This window comes from Crocuta crocuta, unplaced genomic scaffold, assembly GCF_008692635.1.
Source record: "Crocuta crocuta isolate KB4526 unplaced genomic scaffold, BGI_CrCroc_1.0 scaffold39, whole genome shotgun sequence".
Lineage (NCBI taxonomy): Eukaryota > Metazoa > Chordata > Mammalia > Carnivora > Hyaenidae > Crocuta > Crocuta crocuta.
In genome coordinates, this window is record NW_027533334.1 from 4,845,662 (window position 1) to 4,861,251 (window position 15,590).

The following is a 15,590-nucleotide window of genomic DNA, read 5'->3' on the forward strand; positions in this document are numbered from 1 at the left end:
TTTTTTTTTTTTATTTGTTTCTTTTTATTTTTGTCCCTTTTTTTTTTTTTTTTTTTTTTTTTTTTTTTTTGCGTTTACTTTTCTTTAAGCCAGGGTCTAGAAGCCAGAACCAGGATTTCATTCTGTCGCTAATTTATTATAGAATTTCGGTTTTCACAGGAATATTCATTCAGTTTAAAGATGCTCTTAAACTGTGCTTTTCTATTTAGTTGCCTATAGATGACAGATAATGATGTTTTACACACTTAAGAGCACTTCATTTACTTACTACGTGGGCATATTTCTAATGGCTCCAGGCTCTTTACTATTAATAGCTGTGGAAGATGCGCTGTACATCTAATTTAACACTGCCTGGGGTGACACAATTGGTTCTCAGTTATTTTACTGCCAATATATACAGCTCGTGCCACAGGGAGTCTGGAGCTAATTGATGAGATCCCTGCCTCCAAGACTGAATCCAAGACCAGCATTTCAGACAGTCTTCCTCTCAGTGACCTGAGCATTCCTCATTACTCCAGCCTACCTTTGGTTCAGTGCCATGACTGAAGTAAGGAAGGCAAGCACTAGATTTGACCTTATTCTAGATATATTTGACATTATGCATACACATCCTTGTGGAATATGGAAGCCTTCAGGGGCAGCTCCTGAATTCCTCCATATTTAGGGACTGCGATATACAAGAAGGCTAAGAAACATGTCTTGAGTGTGTGCTTGCAGAGCAAACTTGTGTTATTTCCATTGTATTTTTTCTGATGGATATTTGATTGGGGACAGGAGTATCAAGCTCTCTGAGTCACCCTTTGGCAGAGCCACTGGTCATTCTCCTCCTGGAAAGGCCCTTTTGCTGCTGCCACTGAAGGCCAATTATCTTAGTATGGCCTTTGAGATTATAATATTATCATCATTATGTCATTATAATATCATTATGATATCTCTCAAGCCTTACATCCCATCGTTCTGCCCACCCCAGCCTTCCACGTAGCTAAGCTGCAACTATACAGGGCTTGTGATCATTCCATGGATAGGACACACAGCCTTTTCTTTTCCCCTGTTCTGCAGTTCTTGGTATTCCCAAAGTCTAGATTCTCTACCCTCCCCTGCCACCTAGGACCTCTACCAAAACCCAGTTTAAACTCTACTTCTTCTTTTATGTTTTCCCAGTTTTATTGACATAGAATTGATACACATGACTGTATATGTTCAAGATATGCAGCATAGTGGTTTTGACTTACATATATTGTGAAATGATTACCACAGTATGTATAGTTAACATCCATCCTCTCATATTGATACAATAAAAAGAGAAAGAAAAAAATGGAAAAAAAAATTTGTGTGATGAGATCTCTTAAGTTTTACTTTCTTAACAACTTCCCCGTATCTGATAGCTGTCGTCACCATGCTGTACATCATATTCCTAGTACCCAGTACTCACCTGTCTTATAACTGGAAGTCTGCACCTTTTGATCCCCTTCCTCGAATTCCCTTCCTCCTACTCCCTGCCTCTGGAAACCACAAATCCGATCTCTTTTTCTGTGAATTTGGATTTTTTTGGCTGGCTTTATTTGGCTTTTAGATTCCACAGGTAAGTGAGATCATATAGTATTTGTCTTTCTCCATCTGGCTTATTTCACTTAGCATAGAGCCCTCAAGTTCCATCCATATTGTCGCAAATGGCAGAATTTCTTTATTTTTTAAAGACTGAATAATATCCCATATATATATGTAATGGGATATATATTCCACCAACAGTGGACAAGGGTTCCCTTTCTTCCACATCCTCGCCAGCATTTGCTAGTGGCCATTCCCTCTCATTGTGTAAACCCTACTCCTTCTGAGAAACCATCCTCAACCCTCCCCATCCAGGCTTAATTACACCCTCCCTCCTGTATGCTGGCACCACTTCCTCCACCCCTCTGGTCACCACCGACCTGGCACAGAATTCTAGTTGTCCAACAAACAGCTTGACTCAGCATTGGACTGTGAGCTCTTTGAAGGTAGGGACCTTATCTTACTCACTTTGATATCACCAGTGTCTTATATGTTTTCTGACTTTTGACTGGCGCTCAGTAAAGGCATGTTGCATTAAGCTCTCATGGTTACTATGGCATCCTATATTTACCAGCATTAATGTAGAAGGAGGTGTTACCCAATAGCCTGGTAAACAGGTAGTTTAAACATAACCATATAAATGCTGAACCATGTTCTGGATAAAAAAAAATTTTAAGTATATCCCTGCCTTAGGGATAGGGCCTAGAATATGCTTTGCTTCTTGACTTAGGAATCTTGTTGCGAGCGTTAGTTATTACATTGAGCTCCAATATTATCCATGTTCTATAACCTATAAGAGTGCCATGAAGTAATGCTCTTCAAATAAAATATACATATTGACCAAATAAAGCAATGATCCATCCAATGACCCTCAAATGAAGCACTGAATATTACTCTGTCAGATTTTGATCTCAGTGAATGAGTGAGGGGTGATTGGCTTACAAAATATCTGGAGTACACTGATCTTACCCTAGATCATTTAGTGTGAACTTCTCCAGAATCCTTCCTGTTTCTTAAAAGTGTTAACTTTTAGGAGAAAGAAAAAAATTTAAATGCTAATGACCAGAGAAAGCTATATGAACTTGGAGTATATTACTTTTTTTTCAACTCTATTAGAGAATAAGATTGTTGTCACCACAAAAATGGCTACATACTATACTAATAATGGCTCACCAAATGACTTTGTATGCCTTTTACCCATCCAGTCATTCAGGAATTACCATATGCGAGGCCTTGTGCTAGGACCTGGGTACCTAAGACTGAACAAGATACACATGATTCCTGCCTCAAGGTCTTCATGTGGAGAGAGAAGAGACAGAGCAGCAAACAGAATTGCAACAGAGGATATGTTTCAGTTTTGAGACATTTAACAGCTCATAAAACATTAGCCACCTCTGCCAGCTCACTTGACATTCCAATGAAGTTTCCATCACTGGTTTGAGAAACCATCATAACCCAGACAAGGGCCAGTTGGATGCTATGGTGGCAGGGACCAGGATTTCAATGAAGACCCACCGTGATCTCTCTGGACTTGGTTATTTTGGGTATTTTTGCAGGTAGTGTTGGAGGGCTGACTAAGGGACCAAGATTTATATTTGTAATCTCAGTGCTTTGTCTGTGGAAGAGAATGGTGATACCTATCAATAATGAGAGGGGGCGAACACCAGTGGGAGCCCCAGTGCCAATGATTGTGTCCAGGTAAAAAAAAAGGTAGGAAGTAATTTTTTCTGCTCAAAGTTGGAGCAAAAGTTCCTACTTGGGGAGTTCCTAGGCACATTTTGTTTATATAACAAGATATGACTGACTTGCATAGATATCCAAATGTTAGTAAGTAATAGAGTTAAGTAGTTTGATTTATACCTGTTGGTCTTTGTCACATGTGTCTTACACTACTGTTTAGTTACTTATTGGATATCTATTGGATGCAAAGAACCATGCTAGATACTGAACAAAACTCTGTTTTGTTCTCGGTGGGTTTATAGCTCAGGAATGGCATCAACCAAAGACACAGGGCTTTCAGGTTCAAGATCACAGGAAGAATAGCAACCATGAATGAAAGCAGGTCTTGATTCCTAATGGGAAAATAAGATTATTGTTGCATTGGGGTGTTGTAAAGGCACATCTCAGTGAAGCAGTTGGCAATGGAGCATTCCCTCACATCTTGACACAAGAGGAAGGATCCCTTAACCCTATCAAAGCAGCATGGTTGACAATAGCAGGTGCTGGGCTTGAGAACAACTGTAGAGGTCACACTAAAAATCAAATTTATTAGAGATTTTTGAGATTAGGGTTGTCTACATTTGATGTGTAAAAATTCAATTGAACTAGTAATTACTTAGAATCTACCAAGATTCCTCTCTTCAGACCGTGAAGGATTTCATTGTATATTCTTCTCCATGACTGAGACTAACTTTAAGACTTTAATGCTTCGTGACAGACACATACAGAGAATTAAGGGATTGGGCCAACCTAATTTTGCTTTCTTAATGGTAATTTAAAATTTAGAGATGAAAAATTGTCTTACTGTGGGATGAATGGAGGCTTTTATGGAGATTGTTCTAGTTATGCGGATTAATCATGGAATGTTAGAATTGGAAATGAATGGTGATGTCTACCAGGGGTTTTCAAATGTTGTGTAGCCAAGGAATTCTTTATTTAAACAAAATTTTACACTGAAGTGTGGTACGTCAGACAGACAAAAGTGAAGTTGGATATGAGGACTAATTTCCATCAATTTGCTCCATTTGAGTCTCCTAGGGGTTCCCCAGGACACAGTTTGCAAACCACTGCTCCAGGCCAGTTTCCACATTTACCAGTGAAGGCAGTGATGCCCAGGGAAAGAAGTAAACCTCCCTGTGAGTACTGCTCAGAAGCAGAAATAGGTGTAGGTTAAGATACATAGACTTATTTCATTGAACTTTCCCCTGAAAACCGAACACAATTTGCATATCTTTTCATTTGAGTTTCTAAAAGCCCATGTCCTCTGAAAATGGGTCACTGTCTGATTAGTGATAGTAACAGTGGAAAAGAATGACTGCTGTGTCCTGGGTCGAGGGGGAAATAGGTTAAATCCACGGTGTCTTTCTTAGTCCCTTTATTGTATTTGACTGTATTCATCTTTGCTCTTCAAATGGAAAGAGAGTCTTCCATGAGCCATAGCCTGCCCTCCTCCTTTCAGTATGAAATGCAATTCTGCATTGGATAAATAATGTTTATATTATACCCATGGATTTATTATTTTCAGGTGGAATTCCATGTCTTTGTAGGAGACTTTCTACGTGATTCAGGCATCCAGGTGGTAGTGCAGTTTGGCTCTCACCATGCGTTATATGAACATCAGGGGTCCTTTGTAGACTCCCAGGTGATGCCAGCCTTCGGGTAGCAAAGCCTAATGCATGCTATGATTCTGCCTTACCAGTGTTCAGTCAATCTCATTCCATAATTTGTCATCTTTGTCACCAGGTGTGATGAGCTGAGGAGACAGGTTCACCAGCTCTTCAGTTTCCTCCTTATGTCGTATAGATTTTTTTTCTGGGAAGATGTCCTGGCTAATGAGAAATGAGCTGACTTGTCCAAGATCTCATGGTTAATGAGAAGAAAGGGGATTTGTTCAAGATCACAGAAGTAGTGAGAAGGGAGGTGACTTGTCAAGATTTCACAGCTCATGAGAAGCAGAGGCAAGCTCAGGACTCAGGCCTCCAGGTGCTTTGGCCAGAACCTTAATCTGCAGTCACTCACCTCTGATCCTCTCCAGTCAACAACAGATGGAAGTGATAAAACCAGCCACATTGAAAAGTAGCACTGTCTCAAAACCCTTGGTACAGTTTAACTTGGTCAGAACCTGGGCTGATATCAACCTAGTCCTCCAGGGAGGATGGGTAGATAAAGTGTCTTCAATTCATTTTCCCCATTGTGTTTCTTCTATGTGTTCATTGTGTTATGTCATCTGAGCCACTATTTGGGGATAAGGCATTGCCCCATTGTTCGAAGACCTTGTTCAAATGCAAGCTACTCCTAGCAGGGATAATGCTATTATACATGCTACCAATCAGTGTGGATCCCTTTATTGCATTAGTCAGCTAGCGCAGAAGGCCAGGGAGGGCTTTAAAATGGGTTTTTGAGCAGATCAGTACCTACAGCAGGGCCAGCATGGGGTTCCAGTTGGGATAAGGAGAGGACTGAGGAACGGAAACCGGGAAACTGAAGGCCCTGCAGGTGGCCTGACCACACCTGGTGTGTGCACTGAGCAAGGAAAAAGCCTAGTTGCTGGTGGAGAAGATGTTTTCAGCAGAAGTTGAAGCCTGGCTCTCATTAGCTCAGGCTCTGGGCATGTTAAGCCTGCAGGCTTTTCCTGGGAAGCTGGGCGACACTAGTCTTCTCAGGGAGGCACTGGCATGTCCTCACACATCGGACTGGTGGACTCTAGGGAAAGCTGTGAAGTCCATGTGGTGATTCATGTCCCTTGCATACACTTATACACCCTCCTTCCTCTGTTCCTTGCTCCCTGTATTTCCTCCAGCCAGTTCTGAACATGTGGACCATAGGCACCATTCCAGGATTTACAAATCCACCCCCACCCCCAGCCCGCCCCGATAATGTCTCCTTCTACCTCTTCCTTGCCAATTATGGAGGGAAGAGTGGACTTACCTTCCCTGGGGTTATTACAGAACAATGGTCATCTGTTCCAGGTGGTTAACTTTCTATAAATCCTCACAAGTCACAGAAACCAGTCTCTCATCCACCAAAGAAAGCTGAATGCCAGCTTTATCACTACCAGATTCATTCAGATCAGTTGCTTTTCTCTCCTACCAACTATTCTTTTCAGTCCAAACTTAAGGTAAGAGAAGGGGGATGATTTTCCTCACTCTTTGGGAATTATAAATTTTATTTTAAATTGGGATACTCACCACCTTTAAATACCTCTGTCTCTCTCCTTTCCATTTGGATAACAGTTCAGCCTCAAGATGTCTGAGTTGGGGGCTCACGGTTGAATTTTCCTGAGCTAACAGCATTCTGAAAAAAAAAATTCATCTTCATTACTCATGGGGAAAAGTGAAAAAATGTGTAGACATTCAAGGTCCTATGTGCTTTGTTAAACTAAACTATTAACAGTCCTGGCCAAAGCAGATTAGAGACAGTCTGCTGAACTGGGTTAAGGATAGGAGACTTCACTCTTTCGATATTTAACTTTTCCATATTATTTTGCAAAATTTGTTGCTTAACCTTTTTGCACCATTTTGAATTGGAAAAACACTGCCGCGCGAGAAGTTTCTGTAGAAGCCATATAACTCCTTGCTTCTCAAAGAGTGTCTGTGCCATGACAACAGCATTCGCATCCCCAGAGAACTTGCTAGAAATGCATAAGTCTAGACCCCACCCCAAACCTACTGAATTCCAGTTTGCAATTCAGCAAGATCCCCAGGGCATTTGTGCTTACATTAAAATCTGAGCTGCACTTGGCTAGTCTGACTCCATCTGACATATGGGGAAACTGAGACCCAGGCAGGTTCCCAGAGTCCAAGGGGAAGCTATAGCACAGGAAGAATCTTTTTTTTTTTTAATTTTTAATGTTTAATTTATTTCTGAGAGAGAGAGAGAGAGAGAGACAGCTGAGCAGGGTAGGGTCAGAGAGAGAGGGAGACACAGAATCTGAAGCAGGCTCCAGGTTCTGAGCTGTCAGCACAGAGGCCAACGCAGGGCTTGAACCAACGAACTGTGAGATCATGACCTGAGCCGAAGTCGGACGCTTAACCGGCTGAGCCACCCAGGCGCCCCTAGCACAGGAAGAATCTGAAGAGCAAGCTGCCATGAACCTCGTGGACTCCCCAAATGCAGGCTCGGGGGTGGCTGAAAACTGATGGTTTGCTAAGGTGTGCACTTTTCTAAAAAATAACAGTTAAAAGACTTACCTCTGTGGTACAGATATGGGCTGGCCTGGTCATTTCAGACCTGGCAGGGAAATGATGAGTCCCCATCTATTCAGACCCCTGGCTGCGACCAGTGTTTCAGGGGTGACAGGCACACAGTTGTCTACAAGGAATCTGGAGGTCAGAACCCACAATATTTATGTTGGAGTTTTCACTGTTTATATAAGGAAAAATCCTCATTAACCTCAAACATGTCTGTTGTCAGTAGGCCCCTGGAGTCAGGTGTTCCTTTAAAACAATAAACATAACCTATTTCTCATATTTCAGGTCTGATGCAATTGCTACCTGAGGCAGCCTAGGTCTTTGGGGGCTATGTTAGATTTTATTTTCACTGTAAATAGAACCATAAATTCAATAGAGTTGGCCACCCACGTATAGATTCTAACATTTTACTGCCATTATAAAAAAGATATTGTTTCTGATTGTCAAATCTTCCTATGTGCTGGGAAACAATAAAAACAATTATTGTGGTGGGGCGCCTGAGTGGCTCAGTCGGTTAGGTGTTTGACTCTTGATTTCGGCTCATGTCATGATCACATAGTTCATATGATTGAGCCCCGCGTCTTCCTGTCACTTGCACTGACAGTGTGGAGCCTGCCTGGGATTCTCTCTCTCTCCCCCCGATCTGCGACTCTGCCACTTGTACAGGCATGCTCGCTCTCTCTCTTTCTCTCTCTCTCTCTCTCCCTCTCTCAAAAATTATTGTAGAAATTAAGATAAAAAGAATAAAATGGGAGGAGGAAGAAGTTAAAATGTCTTGTCACGTGTATGGGCCTGAACTCCCTGCCTTAGGCACAAGACTGAGGCTTTTAGAGACCCCATGGGAGGCCCCTGGATTTATAGGCCTGGAGAGTGGGGAAGAGGGAGAAGAGAGGAGTGTTTCCTTCAGCTGGAGGAGGTGGAGAAAGGAGGATTTGCATTTCTTTGTTATTGAAGGTGGGATGCATGTAAATGAGATGTAACCTACCTTCAAATGCAGACCAGCGGAGAAGTCCGGCATATAGGAACCACTCTGTATATGTTCTTTCCTCTTTGGTATGGAGAGTTGTGCTGACGAGACAGTCCTGGCCAGACCCAGAGGCAGACCTGGTTTGTTCAAGATGACTTTATCTGTACTGGCAAACATAGAGAAGAATGTTTCCCTTGTTGCTCATAAAAGAGACACTCTAAGAATCATGGGTGTTTTGCGAGAATCTTTATGCCTCTGGGGTCATGAGAAATTTGGACTTCTTGACAAGGACTAGGGTTCCTGTGGATTCAGGCTGAAATGACGGGAGCGGAGTCCACTGTGAACCACAGTTGGTCATCTAGGTCTGCAGGATTCTAGATGAGGTCAGAACGAGTACATGGCAATTCCCATGTAGCACACTGTGCTTAGGGCTCGGTGAGGCTTGACTACTGGGGCAGAAGAGAAGATGCCTGGTTGGCGGGGGCAGGGAGATGCCTGTGACCTCAGAAGGTGGTTCTCAGGGTTCATGGAAAAGACCACAAAGCAATCATCTACACAGGGTTTCAGATATCCTTTGGTAAGTTTCATCTATCAGGTTATTACAATTCTGATTCTCTAGGGAATTAGGGATTTGTTTGAGAGTGAGTACACAAAAAAGCAATGGACTTAAGTTAAGATAATTTAAGTGACACAGGTAAATAGATTTTCCTGAACAGTAATAATCATTTACTTCATTGCCATGGCTTTTCAGTTTACAGACATTCTCTTGGCGGTCTTATGAGGAATTTCCCTCTAAGGCTAGAACTCTTCCCACTAGACTAGTGGCCTCTAAAATAAGTGGCCCACTATACTCTAGAGAGTATGCAAGAGAATCTACTGCTTGCAAAAAGAAAAATGTATTTAGGTATTTCTTCTAAAAAATAAAAAAGAAGTGAAAAGGGAAAAAAATTTAAGCTTTACCAACATTTTAAGTATTGACTGAGCCTAGCAAATTCTGTCAGTGTATATGTCAGGCAGCCCTGCATCACATATTCCCCGTGTGCTCTCCCGAGGAATGAGGGGCTGCCCACATCTCAAAGGGGCGGAAAGACTTTGCTTGTTCACTTTGAGCACATTGCTTCATGTTGCCCCTTTTTTAACTTATAGATATCCTTGTCTTCCTTCCTCTGACAGAGTAGACAAGCAACTTCCAAAATGATTTTTGCAAAGAAGTAATCAGTGGAGGTCCTGCTAGTGACGTGAGCACACTCCAAGCCCAGAAAACAGCCGAGCTGATGTTTCTGTTACTGCTGATGTATGCTCATTGTCAGCCATTATATGATACCGAAAACAACAGTCTCATCCAAGCTAGCAATTTGCCAAAAACAGTTTTGCAAAGTGAATTACCTTCACTGTTCTTGATGATGAATGTCACCCAAGTATCCATTGTGTCTTTAATATAAGCTCAAGGACATTAGGAAGTTACCATGATTAGTAATTCACCTAAAAAATAAACATCTAGAAAATGAAAACAAACCTCTACAGTTTACCAACCTCTCACCAGTGGTGGGTAGAGACATGTGATTCTCAACAGTACTTTATTTTTTTAATGTTTATTTTTGAAAGAGACACAGAGCTCGAGCAGGGCAGGGGCAGAGAGAGAGGGAGACACGGAATCCAAAGAGGGCTCCAAGCTCTGAGCTGTCAGCACAGAGCCCCATGTAGGGCTTGAACCCATGAGCCATGAGATCATGACCTGAGCCAAAGTTGGACGCTTAACTGCCTAAGCCACCCAGTTGCCTCAGTACTTTATTTAAAATTAAAAAAAAAAAAAGAAAAAAGATTTTATTTTTTTTTAAGGAATCTCTACACCCAACAGGGGGCTTGAACTTACAACCCCGAGAGGAAGAGTCACATGCTCTACCGACTGTGCCAGCCGAGCGCCCCTCAATAGTACTTTAAATGTTTTCCAGATTTACTGACAAATATTTAAAAGCCTCTTTTGAGATTTTTTACTTATTAGTTAAAAAAAAAAAAAGCCACATATGACTGGGTAAATACTTGCTCTTCCTGATGCTGTTAAAAATGGTTGAAATAATACATAAAAAGTATATATAGTGACAAACAAAATACCTTTTTTGGTCAGCTAATACTGTTGGAATAGAAGTAGAAAATACTGCAGGCCATCTGAAGAAGCGAGGATCAGAACAGATGATGTGGTGTGGGATGTTTATTGTGTAGTGGTACAGAAGCATGTATGCTGTCAGTATGTTTCAGCCTAGAGTATTTGCTAGATTCTGTTTCAATAATTCAGAACTTAAAGAACTACTTTATACTTTATGTGTCTATGTACCCGTGTGTGTGTGTGTGTGTGTGTGTGTGTGTGTGTGTGTGTGTGTACCAACATATGGGAAAATGCACTGGGAACGATACATCTTCAGCAATTAAATTGCTTCTTTAATTAAAAAATGTTTTATGGAAAGCTTAGGTGAATATGACCACCGAGATAAAGATAGGACCAAATGATTCATTCGCTGAATCATACACAGAAAAGCTCTTATAACAAATAGTTAATGCCAGAAATAGACAAAATGTTACAGGATGTAACCAACATAGGTTAACATTATAAGAACCAGACCTTTAAAATACAGTGGAGTCTTTATAACACTGTGGAATAAACTGGTTAGTGTCTATGAAATTCTTTTGGAATATGTAAAGGCTCCCTGTAAATTTCTTTAAGTTATCTTCTGTCAAAATATTAAAGGAATTGTTGGACTCTTGGTGACTTACTCATTTTTCATTTATTAAAATATGAGACCCAGTAGGCTGACCTTTTATGCAATGACAATGATGCTAGCTAGAAAAATCTTTTGGAAAAATTAAAATTAACACTTAAAACTGTCACAAAGAATAAAAGTGGGAGAGAAACATATCATTGTCTAATTAACTCATGAAGAGTGTGACCAGGTGAGTGGAATAGTTACCTTCCTAAAGCCCATCACCTTGGGCTAGGTCATGTGTCCTCGTCTTTCATTCCCATAACACTCTGTGTACACATCTACCCATTCATCTGCCCATCTTTCCGTCTAACCATCCTCCCATCCATCCATCCGTTCGTCACCCTTCCATCCAACAAATATGTGTTCATCATTGACTTGATGTCAGCATTCTAGATAGTGGGTATACAAAATAGTGAACAAAACTATCAATAATCCCAGCCCTCAAGAAACTTACATTGTAAGTAAAAAGACATCACTTTAAAAAATGAATAAGACATATAATAAATTAGATAATGATAAATGTTACAGTAAAAAAACAAAGGAGAGAAAGATGTTAGATTATACCAGGGACTACATTGCAACTCTGAATTCAGCAATCAGAGAAAGCATCACTGAGAATGATGCTTGAATAAGCATCATGAGGAGGTAGGAGGGTGAGTCCTGCAGATTCTGGGGAGAGAGTTTACAGCACAGAGGGAACAGTCAGGACAAAAGCCCCGAGGAAGGACTATGCTTTGGGTTTAGTTCAGGAGGAGAGGAAGCAGCTGAGGTGGGACAGGTAAGGTGCTGGGGGTGGGGCTGGCAGTAGCACACCCGCAGAGTCTTGGGAAGCTTGCAAAGATTTTGACTTTTACTCCAAGTGAGATGGGAAGTCCCTGGTAGGTTCAGTGCAGAGGACATGACTTGGGCTGACTTGGGTTTCACAGGATTGTTTCGGCTGTGTTACAGAGAATAGACCGAATGGGGTGTCTTAGTCCATTCTGGCTGCTGTAACCAAATGCCAGAGGCTGACTGGATGGCTTATGAACACTAGGAATTGATTTCCTATTTCTGGAGGCTGGAGGTCTGAGATCAGAGTGACAGCGTGGCTGGGATCTGGTGAGTGTCCTTTTCTAGGCTGTGGACTGCTGACTTCTCTTGACATTGTGGAGAGTGGAGGGGGCGGGGGTAAGCGAGCACTATTGTAACTCTTATAAGAGCACTGATGCCTTCACGAGGACTCCACTTTCACACCTCATCTCATCCTAAGCACCCCCCAAAGAGCCCACCTCCTGCCACCGTCACATTAGGGGGTAGGGATTCAATGGACCAGTTTGGGTGGATGGTGGGGGGATGGACCATACGAGCATCACATGGGGCAAGTGCAGAAGTGGAGGCCTGTTAGGAGACATCACAGCGATCAAGGGGAGAAATGGTCTGAAGTAGCTTGGCCTGGAGTGGGGGTGGTGGAAGATGGTATATTGTTTCTCAGCCTTTTGGCTAAGATCAAGTGTAGTTCTCAATCACTATGTTATAGTGAAGTCATCTACTTATTATTATTGTTTTTTGGGGTCTCCTCCACCTGCATAGTTCATTCCCAGAACCCATCACAGTGCTCACTCAGAAAAAAATCATAAGGGGCATGTGGGTGGCTCAGTTGGTTAAGTGTCTGACTTTGGTTTAAGTCCTGATCTCAGGGTTCACGAGTTTGAGCCTCGCATCCTGCTCTTTGCTGTCAGCACAGAGCTTGCTTCAGATCCTTTGTCCCCCCCTTTCTGCCCCTCCCCTTCTTGCGTATACACGCACTGTCTCTCAAAAATAAATAAACATTTAAAAAAGAGAAGAAAATCATAACATCTCCTTTTTGGAAATAAATTGTGCCCCTTTTGAGAGTGCTACAGAACTAAATCTCAAGTTGTGAATACAAGGTGGTTGAAGTAGAAAATGTAATTTGTTTAAGAACCAAAGGAAAAATTTAGTGGTTGACAGTGTGTTATTATGAGAAAGAGGATGATTGGGGGAATATATTCGTGGTCACAGAAGCTGATTTCAAAGGAATCCTTCCTTTCCCAGGACAGCTCTGGGTATATGGGTCAGACATAAAACCGTTACAATCTGATGTAATACTTGGAGCCACTGTATTGCTCAATTCCAGAACACTCCTTTCCCACTGAATGCAGCATGGATCCTTGGAGTGGCACAATGTGCTGATGATCTACCGATATCTATCAATCTGTGTCTTTGGGAAGTTCTCCAGCCATTGGAGAGTGCCACAGACCCATATGATCACAGAAACAAGTCAGAAACCATAATCTTAAATATTAATCTTAACTACTATTGGTTCCGGGACTTGTTAGGCTGGATAGTTACAGTAGATTGAATAGTAGCTTCTAAGAATATCAGGTCCTTACCCCCAGAACCACCAGATGTGGAAAAGGGTGTTTGTAAGTATGATTAAGTTAAGGATCTTGAGGTGGGATTTTATCCTGGATTATCTGGGTGGGTCCTAACTGCAGTCATGACTGTCCTTCTCAGCAAAGGGCAGAGGAGGATCTGACACAGATGGAAGAGAAGGCAAGGTGACACAGAGGCAGAGACATTAGTGATAGAAGCTGACAGAAGCCCAAGAAGCTGACAGCTTCTGGAAGCTGCAAGTGGCAAGGACAGAGATTCTCCCCTCGAGCATTTGTAGAGAGCTTGGCCCTGCCAGTAGCTTTATTTTGACCCAGAAATACATATTTCAGTCTTGTAGCCTTCAGAACTGTAAGAGAATGAATTTCTGTTGTTCTTTGTCACTAAGTTTGTGATAATATTGTTACAGCAGCTGCAGGAAACTAATACACGAATAGAGGAGTGAACTAAGCTTTAATCTATTTCTTGGGTAGCTGTTTATACATCAAAAGAACAGTTACATTGTCTTGAAATTTCTTTTATGTATATTTTAGCAATGACTATGCACGAGAGTGCTTTTGAAGCTGAGGCAAGGTGATTTATGAGGTATCCCAGTATCTGCTCAGCTCTTAAACACACACCCTCCTAAGTTAGGCTGTGAAAGTTTGTTTGTTTAGTGTTTTTATAAATAGTAGATAGTAGTTGAAATTGTACTACTGATCCATCTTGCGTTATGCTTTCATGTTTACTTTATGGTTAAAATTCGATCTATCCAAAGATTCCAAAGCATCTACATGCATATTCATCTCTCTCTCTCTCTGTCTCTCTCTCTTTTTCCCCTTCTCTGTCTCTCTCTCCCCATCGCTCTTTCCCTGAAAGAATTAAGAGCAAGATTCTATCTGGAGTAATTTGCTCTAGTGGGCATGTAGCAGATGATTTTACACTACACATGATGAAAAATCTAATTAAATATGATTTTCATCTCGGCTTTACTTGGCCTTTCTTCATCCAGATACATCCCAGATAACCCTCCAACCTAGGAATCCTGGGAAAATCCAGGGAAGTCTTTTGCAGACTTTACCTGGATGGTAAAGATCCAGGAAGTGTTTTGCACTGCAAAAGACTAGGGATGGTAAAGTGGTCTTAGCTCGAGCACTCATTACTGAAATTCCTGTAGTCTTCTGAAGTGTTTTATTTGTTTGTGTCTTTGTTTTTTGTTTGTTTTGCTTTGTTTTTGCTACCATGCCGCATTACTAAAGATAAATAACCTGATTCTCAGAGTTCAGCCTTATTGGGTAGACCATGAAGGCATTTCTCTTTGGGGTCCTACCATATCCCCATTTATTTTGGATACTGGGGTGGGGGGCTGGTCCCAGCTATTTATAGAACCCTATGAACCTTGGCAATATTTTATTATTGTAATTCAGTGATTTTCTCTACCTTCCAATGGCCCTCAACTCTCTTCTTTCCTCTGAGCACGTTCCATGAGCTTAAATTTCTGGAAGCAAAAACCATAAGGGAGATAGTCTTTAGTTAATATCTTTTGGCCTTGAAATCTAAATCCTGTAAGTCAGGAGTCAGAAATCTATGACCTGTGGCTAAATGTAGCCTGCCTTCTATTTAATTTGTAAATAAAGTTTTATTGGAACACACCTATGCTCATTATTGTCTAGGGATGCTTTTTTGCTACTGACAACAGAGTTAAGTACTTGAACAAAGATAGATAGGCCTAAAAAGCCTAAAATATTTACTATCTGGCTCTTTACAGAAGGTTTGCAGATCCCTGCTTTCAGTCAAGCGAACTCGGATTCTGCCTACTGTTGTTTTGTTTTGTTTTGTTTTGAGAGAGAGAGAGAGAGAGAGCCATCAAGGGGCAGAGAGAGAGAGAGACAGAGAATCCCAAGCAGGTTCCGTGCTGCCAGCACAGAGCCTGATGCAGGGCTCAGACCCATGAACCATGAGATCATGACCTGAGCCAAAATCAAGGGTCAGACCCTAAACTGACTGAGCCACCCAGGTGCCCCTGCCTGTTTTTTT

At 41.6% G+C, this 15,590-nt stretch overlaps 1 protein-coding gene and 1 pseudogene across 4 annotated transcripts in view; both read left to right on the forward strand.

Annotated features, from left to right (window-relative positions):
- NCALD (neurocalcin delta) overlaps positions 1-15,590 on the forward strand; it is a 388,241-nt gene that overhangs the window by 269,894 nt on the left and 102,757 nt on the right. The window lies entirely within an intron of this gene.
- On the forward strand, positions 12,643-12,770 carry LOC144218402 (U2 spliceosomal RNA; annotated as a pseudogene).